The sequence below is a fragment of the Capricornis sumatraensis genome, chromosome 5 (assembly GCF_032405125.1).
Source record: "Capricornis sumatraensis isolate serow.1 chromosome 5, serow.2, whole genome shotgun sequence".
Lineage (NCBI taxonomy): Eukaryota > Metazoa > Chordata > Mammalia > Artiodactyla > Bovidae > Capricornis > Capricornis sumatraensis.
Genome location: NC_091073.1, coordinates 36,272,389 through 36,281,882, shown reverse-complemented (window position 1 = coordinate 36,281,882; position 9,494 = coordinate 36,272,389). Strand labels below are relative to the sequence as shown.

General features: G+C 41.2%; 1 non-coding gene across 1 annotated transcript; it reads right to left on the bottom strand.

Annotated features, from left to right (window-relative positions):
- Positions 1 to 8,539: 8,539 nt before the first annotated feature.
- On the bottom strand, positions 8,540 to 8,612 carry LOC138080494 (small nucleolar RNA SNORD93). The gene has a single exon (XR_011144958.1). It is a non-coding gene; the product is annotated as a small nucleolar RNA SNORD93 (small nucleolar RNA).
- Between the last annotated feature and the right edge of the window lie 882 nt (positions 8,613 to 9,494).

Genomic DNA, 9,494 nt, shown 5'->3' with positions numbered 1-9,494 from the left:
GGGTCGGACATGACTTAGTGACTCCTGAAAGGGTTAGTCACTCAGTTGTGTCTGACTCTTTGTGACCCCCTGGACTGTAGCTTCAGTCCACGGGATTCTCCAGGCAAGAATGTTGGAGTGGATAGCCAATCACAACAAATGTGGTTGAAGGTGGGGAGGGGAGAGGAAGCTAATTTCTTCTCTGACAAACCAGGAGGGAAGAGGAAAAAACATGGAATTGGAGCTGAATGTGAAGCCCAAGACTTGGTTCTTTGTTCTGTTTGGGGCATGAAATGGAGATGTAAATAAATACATCCAAAATGAAATTATATTGCTACCTAGTGATACTGGTGGTGATGGTGATTCAAAAATATAATTTATCCTATGACAAATTACTGATTGTAATTACCATGTCAGGCATGATAGTGTACACATCATAGTATTGTCTCATGTAATCCTCCACTGAGATGGGATCTTGAGATTCCCATCTCACAGATGAGGAAACTAAGCCACAGAAAGCTTCATTTACCCAACCTGACTGTGCAAGTCAGTGCCACAGCTGGAATTCTCACCAAAGTGTCTGATATTTCTTTCCAATTCTTCTCCTCCAACACCACTGCCCTGGAGGCCTTTGGTCCTTTGATATCATCATAACACAGCTTCTTCAGAACATTCCGGAAGCAGAGAGAAGCGCTGTGAACAGCGTACAGCGCTCCCTGAACGACCTCAGGGACCTCATCCACTTCATCCTGGTCATGCTGGCCCTGGGGCCGCAGCAGTTTGGCATGCTAGCCTATAACCACAGGCTACGAGCTATATTTTATGCAAGAAAGTGTATGGTTACAAATGCCCATTCTCAGAAGACAGCAAAGAAGAGCACTTCAACCTGAGAAGCAAGCAGAGCCCCACTAATATTGGGGCTAAATCTCTGTTTCCAGTGATTTCCCCGAGCTGCTATGGGTGCCTATCTTGTTCCACTGCTACATTTGAGAGCAATTATGTCGTCCATCACCTCTGCCAACAGCATCAACTACTTTAAATGCATCTTTGGGGTGACAGTGACTTGCCAGAGTTTGAAAGGGGTCTGACTGGTGGTACAGGAATTAACAACTCAGATTCCACTCTAGCCAACTCCAAGGGGCTTGTTTTAATTTTCCCAGCATAACTCAGTGTTTTCAGGGTTTTGTTGTTCTTTTGGTTCTAAAATTAGGCAGGATCTTCGGTTAAAATTGGAGCTGGATCATGATCAATGATGTCAGTTTCTTGAGTTTTTGTTCCACAGCTGGTTTGTGAATGTTCTTTTGTAAGGACTGAAGCTATTTGTTGAAGTAGATCATGGTAACAACCTTTGGGTGCTTTCTGGAGTCTAGGTCCAGGCCAGGAATCTGATGGTCCCTCAGCTGACTTGGGTAAGCTTTGTCTCAGTGATCAAGCTGAAACATCCAGTTTGACCAGTTAACTCTGATTAAGAAAACCACTAGTTTGTGATAAGCAAATGTCGAGTTTCTGGATGCTTGTAACAGTCAACACTCAAACTAACTTTGGGGAACCTAGAAGAAAATCCCAATAGTTCTTTGCTTAAAATAATGAACTGCTATTTTGTAAATACTATGGAATGTAAATTCACTTAGAAGTGAGAACAATGAGGCTGACAACACAGGCCCCTCAGGCCTCAAGGTACAGAGAACCTTTGAGGGGGAGGAGAATTTGGGGAGTAGCGTGCAGCTCACTCAGTACCACCTTAGAGGCTCGTGCGGTTGGGAATGACATTTTCTAAGACAGGGTTTTTCAGCCTCTGCACGGTAGAGATGTTGGCCTCCACACCACACTAGATGCTGGGAGCAGCCCCTGCCTACCCACTTGTGAGAATCACAGATATCTTCAGACATGACCAAATGTCCCCAAGGAGGGTCAAAGAGTCCTCCCACCCCCAAAACCCCTCTTAAGAATCACTGCTTAAGGCACACATGAAAACTAAAGGAAAAAATGTCCACCTATTGTTAAAGGACAAAATGGCCAAAATTCATCCATTAGTAAGAAAATTACAAAAAGGGATTTTACACAGACCTGCTTCTTAGAGCTAAGTGAAAACATGGCAAAGAGAAAATTTCGTGAACATTTTGCTTAACATACGGTATTTTGAAAAAATTACACTCTATATAAGTTCTGGTACTGTTTAAGGTGACACCTCCCGTGATTTTTCTCCTTCCATGAGAAACCTAAAAGACCATGTTACTACACACACAGACACAACCAACTGGGTCAGGAAACCAGAACTGTTCTTCACACGGATTCTTCACTAAGGAGGCTGTGTTTTGAGGGGATATAGTATATCCTGTCCCGTCCCCTGACCTTTGATTATCCTATTGAATACAAATACTTGCACAGGGGAGTCTCGGAACAAGTATTTAATAAATCCATTCTGGTCTTTTATTTAAAAGCTCCAGAAGCGCTAGCAGCTTGAGTGTATAATTTATGTCAAGTCTGTACCACTGGCTCCCCACACCTGCACCTCCTGTCCTTGGAAATTGTCTTCTTACCTGTGAATTCTGCATTTTACGTGCAGAATTACTTAGTTTCACTCTTGCTTATCCTCCAGGCCCTGTGTAGTAAGACACCAACATCTTTCTCTCTTGGATTATGGGACCACTATCTTCATGTTTCCATCAATATTTCATGTTTCGGATCAGTACTGCCTAACAGAAATATAATGCAAGTCACATTTATATAATTTTAATATTTCCAAAATACTATCATTTAACTTGTAATCAATATAAAATTAAGATTTTATATTATTTTTTATTGATGTATAGTTGATTTATAGTATTGTGTATTATAGTATTAAGTGTATTATCAGTTCAGTTCAGTTGCTCAGTTGTGTCCAACTCTTTGCGACCCCATGAATTGCAGCACGCCAAGCCTCCCTGTCCACCACCAACTCCTGGAGTTCACTCAAACTCATGTCCATCGAGTTGGTGATGCCATCCAGCCATCTTATCCTCTGTCATCTCCTTCTCCTCCTGCCCCCAATCCCTCCCAGCATCAGATTCTTTTCCAATGAGTCAACTCTTCGCATGAGGTGGCCAAAGTATTGGAGTTTCAGCTTTAGCATCATTCCTTCCAAAGAACACCCAGGACTGATCTCCTTCAGAATGGACTGGTTGGATCTCCTTGCAGTCCAAGGGACTCTCAAGAGTCTTTTCCAACACCACTGTTCAAAAGCAACAATTCTCCGGTGCTCAGCTTTCTTCACAGTCCAACTCTCACATCCATACATGACCATTGGAAAAGCCATAGCCTCGACTAGACAGACCTTTGTTGGCAAAGTGATGTCTCTGCTTTTGAATATGCTATCTACGTTGGTCATAACTTTCCTTCCAAGGAGTAAGGGTCTTTTAATTTCATGGCTGCAATCACCATCTGCAGTGATTTTGGAGCCCCCCAAAATAGTCTGACACTGTTTCCATTGTTTCCCCATCTATTTCCCATGAAGTGATGGGACCAGATGCCATGATCTTCGTTTTCTGAATGTTGAGCTTTAAGCCAACTTTTTCACTGTCCTCTTTCTTTTCATCAAGAGGCTTTTTAGTCCCTCTTCACTTTCTGCCATAAGGGTGGTGTCATCTGCATATCTGAGGTTATTGACATTTCTCCCAGCAATCTTGATTCCAGCTTGTGCTTCTTCCAGCCCAGCATTTCTCATGATGTACTCTGCATCTAAGTTAAATAAGCAGGGTGACAATAGACAGTCTTGACATACTCCTTTTCCTATTTGGAATCAGTCTGTTGTTCCATGCCCAGTTCTAACTGTTGTTTCCTGATCTGCATACAGATTTCTCAAGAGGCAGGTCAGGTGGTCTGGTATTCCCATCTCTGTCAGAATTTTCCACAGTTTACTGTGATCCACACAGTCAAAGACTTTGGCATAGTCAATAAAGCAGAAATAGATGTTTTTCTGGAACTCTCTTCCTTTTTCCATGATCCAGTGGATGTTGGCAATTTGATCTCTGGTTCCTCTGCCTTTTCTAAAACCAGCTTGAACATCTGGGAGTTCACGGTTCACGTATTGCTGAAGCCTGGCTTGGAGAATTTTGAGCATTACTTTACTAACATATGAGATGAGTGTAATTGTGTGGTAGTTTGAGCATTCTTTGGCATTGCCTTTCTTTGGGATTGGAATGAAAACTGACCTTTTCCAGTCCAGTGGCCACTGGTGAGTTTTCCAAATGTGCTGGCATATTGAGTGCAGCACTTTCACAGCACCATCTTCCAGGATTTGAAATAGCTCAACTGGAATTCCATCACCTCCACTAGCTTTGTTCGTAGTGATGCTTTCTAAGGCCCACTTGACTTCACATTCCAGGATGTCTGGTTCTAGGTGAGTGATCACACCATTGTGATTATCTGGGTCGTGAAGATCTTTTTTGTATAGTTCTGTGTATTCTTGCCACCTCTTCTTAGTATCTTCTGCTTCTGTTAGGTCCATACCATTTCTGTTCTTTATCAAGCCCATCTTTGCATGAAATGTTCCCTTGGTATCTCTAATTTTCTTGAAGAGATCTCTAGTCCTTCTCATTCTGTTGTTTTCCTCTATTTCTTTGCATTGATAGCTGAGGAAGACTTTATCTCTCCTTGCTATTCTTTGGAACTCTGCATTCAGATGCTTATATCTTTCCTCTTCTCCTTTGCTTTTCGCTTCTCTTCTTTTCACAGCTATTTATAAGGCCTCCCCAGATAGCCATTTTGCTTTTTTATAGTATTAAGTATTGTGATTACAGTATTAGTATTATAGTATTGTGTTAGTTCCAGGTATACAACATAGTGATTCAGTATTTTTGCAGATTACAAGATGTTATTACAAGATAGTGGGTATAATCCCCTGTGATATATGGTATATCCTTATTGCTTATCTATTTTACGTACTACAGCAACTTGTATCTGTTAATACCATACCCTTATTTTGTCCCTCCCCACTTCCTTCTCCCCTTTGGTAACCACAAATTTGTTTTCTGTATCAGTGGAATCTAAAAAATACAAAAGGTTGTAAATGCACTTTAAAAAATAATTCTTCCAAAGCTTATGTTTTTTACACCTCAGCTTATTACCTATTTGCACTAGCCACATGTAGCTAGTGGCTACTGTACTGGAGTAGTTTGAACTCTATGATAATTCTCAAAGTTCCACATTTTTCTCCACTACAGAAGGCCTGTAAATAATACAATGGGCTCTGTTCTGCCATAGATAGTGGGAGTAATATGTCAGAGCATTTGCCCAACTGGAAAATCATTCCATCAACTACATTCCCAGAAACAAATCATGGTGACCTACATCATCCTGAATTTTATCCTGGGTTTTATCTCACGACTGAACTGAACCAGATTGATGTGGAGCTATTCCGGAAATGCATTTGGCAGCTGTGGAGGATACCTTGATACTTGGCCTTTGCAGTACAGATAAACTCCACCAGGGGGCTTGCTAGCTCTGATTGCATAGTTTAGGTAAGACAATTATTTATAAAATACCAGAATCAGTTTATAAACTTTTCAGTTTACAAACACAGGGCAAATTTTGGAAAGGCAATTTTTATAAGTACAAAATTAAAATAAGTCTTCCATACACGTCTCTGTTTACTTATTCAGTCTCAACATGGCTTTCCTCTTGAGGTTTTATCCCCAACTTTGGCCCACAGGGGTCACTGGCTGACTGATCTTACTACCCTGGTCAAATGCATCATTTCTTACTATCTCTAGATTCCCATTTAGTTACCCACTTTCTCTATTCTATTTCAGATCATGAGGGAGATATGAGAATCTTATTTGGGTTCCAGGGAGCCTAGAATACAAATGATCCTGCCTCCTCCACCTTGTCCATTTAAAATTTACATTCAAGTGCCAAATGACCAGTTTACCAACTGGATTTCCTCTGACTCCTAGGAAGCTCAGTCATACTGGTGGGAGCCTTGAAGCATCAGGTCTACTCTGGCTTGGTTTTATATCCTGCACTCTACTTGCTGAGCTTTTTTTGTTCCGTTGCTATGTCTCATCTGACTCTGAGACCCCACGAACTGCAGCACTCCAGGCTTCCCTGTCCTTCACTGTCTCCCAGAGTTTGCTCAAACTCATGTCCTTTGAGTTAATGATCCCATCCAACCATCTCATCCTCATCCCTTTTCTTGCCCTCAGTCTTTCCCAGCATCAGGATCTTTTCCAATGAGTTGGCTTTTTGCATAAGGTGGCCAAAGTTTGGAAATTCAGCACCAGTTCTCCCCTCGAATTATCATGTTGTTTGCTCTTTGCTTAGTTGTGTCAGACTCTTTGTGACCTCATGGACAGAGGACTCTAGGCTCCTCTGTCCATGGATTCTTCAGGCAACAATATGGAATGGGTTGCCATTTCCTTCTCCAGGAGATCCCTGGTCCACCCAAGGGATTGAAACCATGTCTCCCACATTGCAGGTGGCTTCTTCCTGTCTGAGCCATCAGGAAAGCCCCTATTTGTTTATAAGCCACCCCCTGATCATTCAGGGAATGTGGTTGGGGGTATAAAAGATAAAGATTCTCTTCATGCCCAAAGCTCCTCCCTTGGAATAACAAGTCCTCTGAAAACATTTTAGCTCCAGATTTGCTTCTCCTCAGGCCCTGGTAGTTGAGGCATGCTTAGTTACTCTTGCTTTTAGCACAACACGTAGGCACGTATGATGCCAAGGAGGGCAAGCTGACTGCAACTCGCTTTGGTGAGCCTAGATTTTACTTAACCAAGGTATTGGAACTCTCCATTGTTAGGGTACAGGGAAATGGGTTGGGGGAGATGGAGCATTATGTACCATACCTGGAAGCACAAGAAGGCACCTGAAAGCCCTGCTTCCTCCTATAGTAAGATGGCCCAACACAGCTGCCAGTGTTCCTGGTCATGGTGAGTAGGGCTCAACAGGCTGTGGCTAGACCTGTTATCCACAGGAATGAACTGGCCCATCCCTTTTCAAAAGAACCCTTGAACATCCCCATGGAAAATATCCACATGATTTATGCATCCAGCTTTGCCATTAACCCAGTTATTCAGCATTCTCTCTGGTGGCTCAGCTGGTAAAAAATCTGCCTGCAATATGGGAGACCTGGATTTCGAAGATCCCCTGGAGAGGGGACCAGCTACCCATGCCAGTATTCTGGCATGGAGAATTCCCTGGACAGAGGAGCCTGGCAGGTTACAGTCCATGGGGTCGGAGTCAGACTGAGCAACTTTCACTAGAACCTCACACCTCACTTAATTCCCTGGTTTAGCCAGTATGTGCCCAAGCCAGCCTAAATTTTGTCGTGTAATTTTCACACTTCATTTTCTGCTACCATGTGGCTACTAATATACATTGTCAAGAGACACGGAAGTGTCATACCACTCACACCCTGCCAAAAGCTGTTGTCTGAAACATCTATAAAGAAAACTTGTATACCCTTGATGGGTAAGGCAACACATCCCTTGACTGTTTCTCAAGCATTTACACACTTAGATGACCCCAAGGTGATTTTGATGTTTTTGCCCACTTTATTCTCAGCAGCTTAATCACTAACCCAAGACCCTCTTCCCACAGATTTCATTGGAAATGTCATTTAAGATGCCAGAAAGGGAAAAGTTTTAAAGTCATATTTATTGAAATTGAATTTACATTCAGTAAAACTCACTCAAAATTTCTGACAAATGGAATTACCACTATAATCAAAGTGTAGAACAGTTCCTCAGCCCCAACCCTCAAAATGCTATGCAACAAACTCCTCCACTGATCTGTCCTCTCTATACAAGGGGTCAAATTTAATCATCAAAATGATTAGACAAAACTGCAAGCACAAAACCCCGAGGTTTAGCATAGTCAAAAGAATGGGATTTAAAAATAACCTTTGTAAATTAAAGCAGCTAGCCAAATTCTCTTAAGATAGTTGTAGAATGGCTTGTCTAGCTACTGTGTCAAGATTCAGGCTGGATCTTATTTAAAAAAACTGTTTTAAATAATGGAATTGAATTCTGCCGAAAATTCTCTACAGGGCAGATATATATTCTTACAGATACTTGGCAGTTTTTTTTTTTAATTCACCCCTGCTACCACCATGAAAAGGACAATTAGCAAAAAGCTCTATTCTGTATATCAATCATCACATGTTCAAATACACCTTATCTCCTGGAAAAGCTTCTTTCAAGCACCAGCCCTGTAAGAGAAGTATCACAGTAGGTAATTAGAGCAGCAATTACTAAATTAGATATTAAGAAAATATAGTGACTAAACCATGTTTATAAAAGCAGTTCAGGTAAGGAAAATGAATTCCCCAATGAACTACATATTGTCAAATCAGGCATAGCAATATTCTGACATTAAAACTCAAAATGGCCACCATTGCCAAAGATAAACATCTTTAAAGATTAGATGCCAATCACTTAAAAATACTTTTGTAAAATAACACTGCTCTTGGCATAATAAATTCTTATCTATTTACTAGAGCCCCCCCCCATTTTATTTAAAATATAATGTTTAAAGGGGGAGGATGTGATTGCACTTAATAAATTCCTGCCCATCAAATTGGCCTCAGGTAAATCCTTTAACCCATCAGAGCAGAGGATATCCAATCAGATTAGGGTTCTCATCCTTGGCCAAGAATTCTATCCAACTATTTAATAACTCAAGCCAGATTTTCTCCATTTGGTCCATACCTTAAGCTTGTCAGTATCTTGTCAGCCTGGTAGGAAAGAGAGAGAAACAATGTTAAGAATACCACTAATTTAAAAAAAATTACTTTAATTAGAGGATAATTACAATATTGTTTTGGGCATTTTGTGTCTTTTTTTTTGGTAAAGAGTATGTTATTGGGCTATTTACCTTTGGTGACTAAAGAGCTAACTTGGGGTAGAATTCCTGTAAAACAGCAATATTTTCCCAATTTCCTGACACTGGGAATCTCTTGAAATTCCCAGCAAGGAGACACCCTGGGCGTCACCATCTTTCTAACTTTATCTCCTTGTTACACTAGCATGGAACAATATCAACTTGGGGAAAAAATATAAACATTACTGGTAATTTACCCATGAAAGATGGAAACAAACTCTTCACATTAAAAAAAGAAAGCAAAGGAAGCCTGAAACTAGTGTATTGAGGCAGAGGCCATCGAATTGAGAACAGTCCTGTCAACACTTGCTCAGTTCCCACAGTCTTTAAATAGACACTGGCTCTCAGCCATGTCCCTCTCCTAAAGGGAATTGTTTAAAAAAAAGGGGGGGGGCATGCTTAGGACACAGCTCGCATCAGTAAAATCAGATACTTTCTGATCAGTAAAAGGGTCTTTCACCACTGAGGCAAACATGTAAACATCCCACAAGCCTCCCATTTCAAGAGATTACTAAGCGGCACCAATGATAACGATTCAGTCAGCTATAAATTGAGATCTTTACAAGTTTTATTAAATCCGGGGAGTAACGCTTTCTATAGGAATGTATCCCGGTAAAACACTTAAAATGCCCTCTAATGCTGAGGACCAGAGT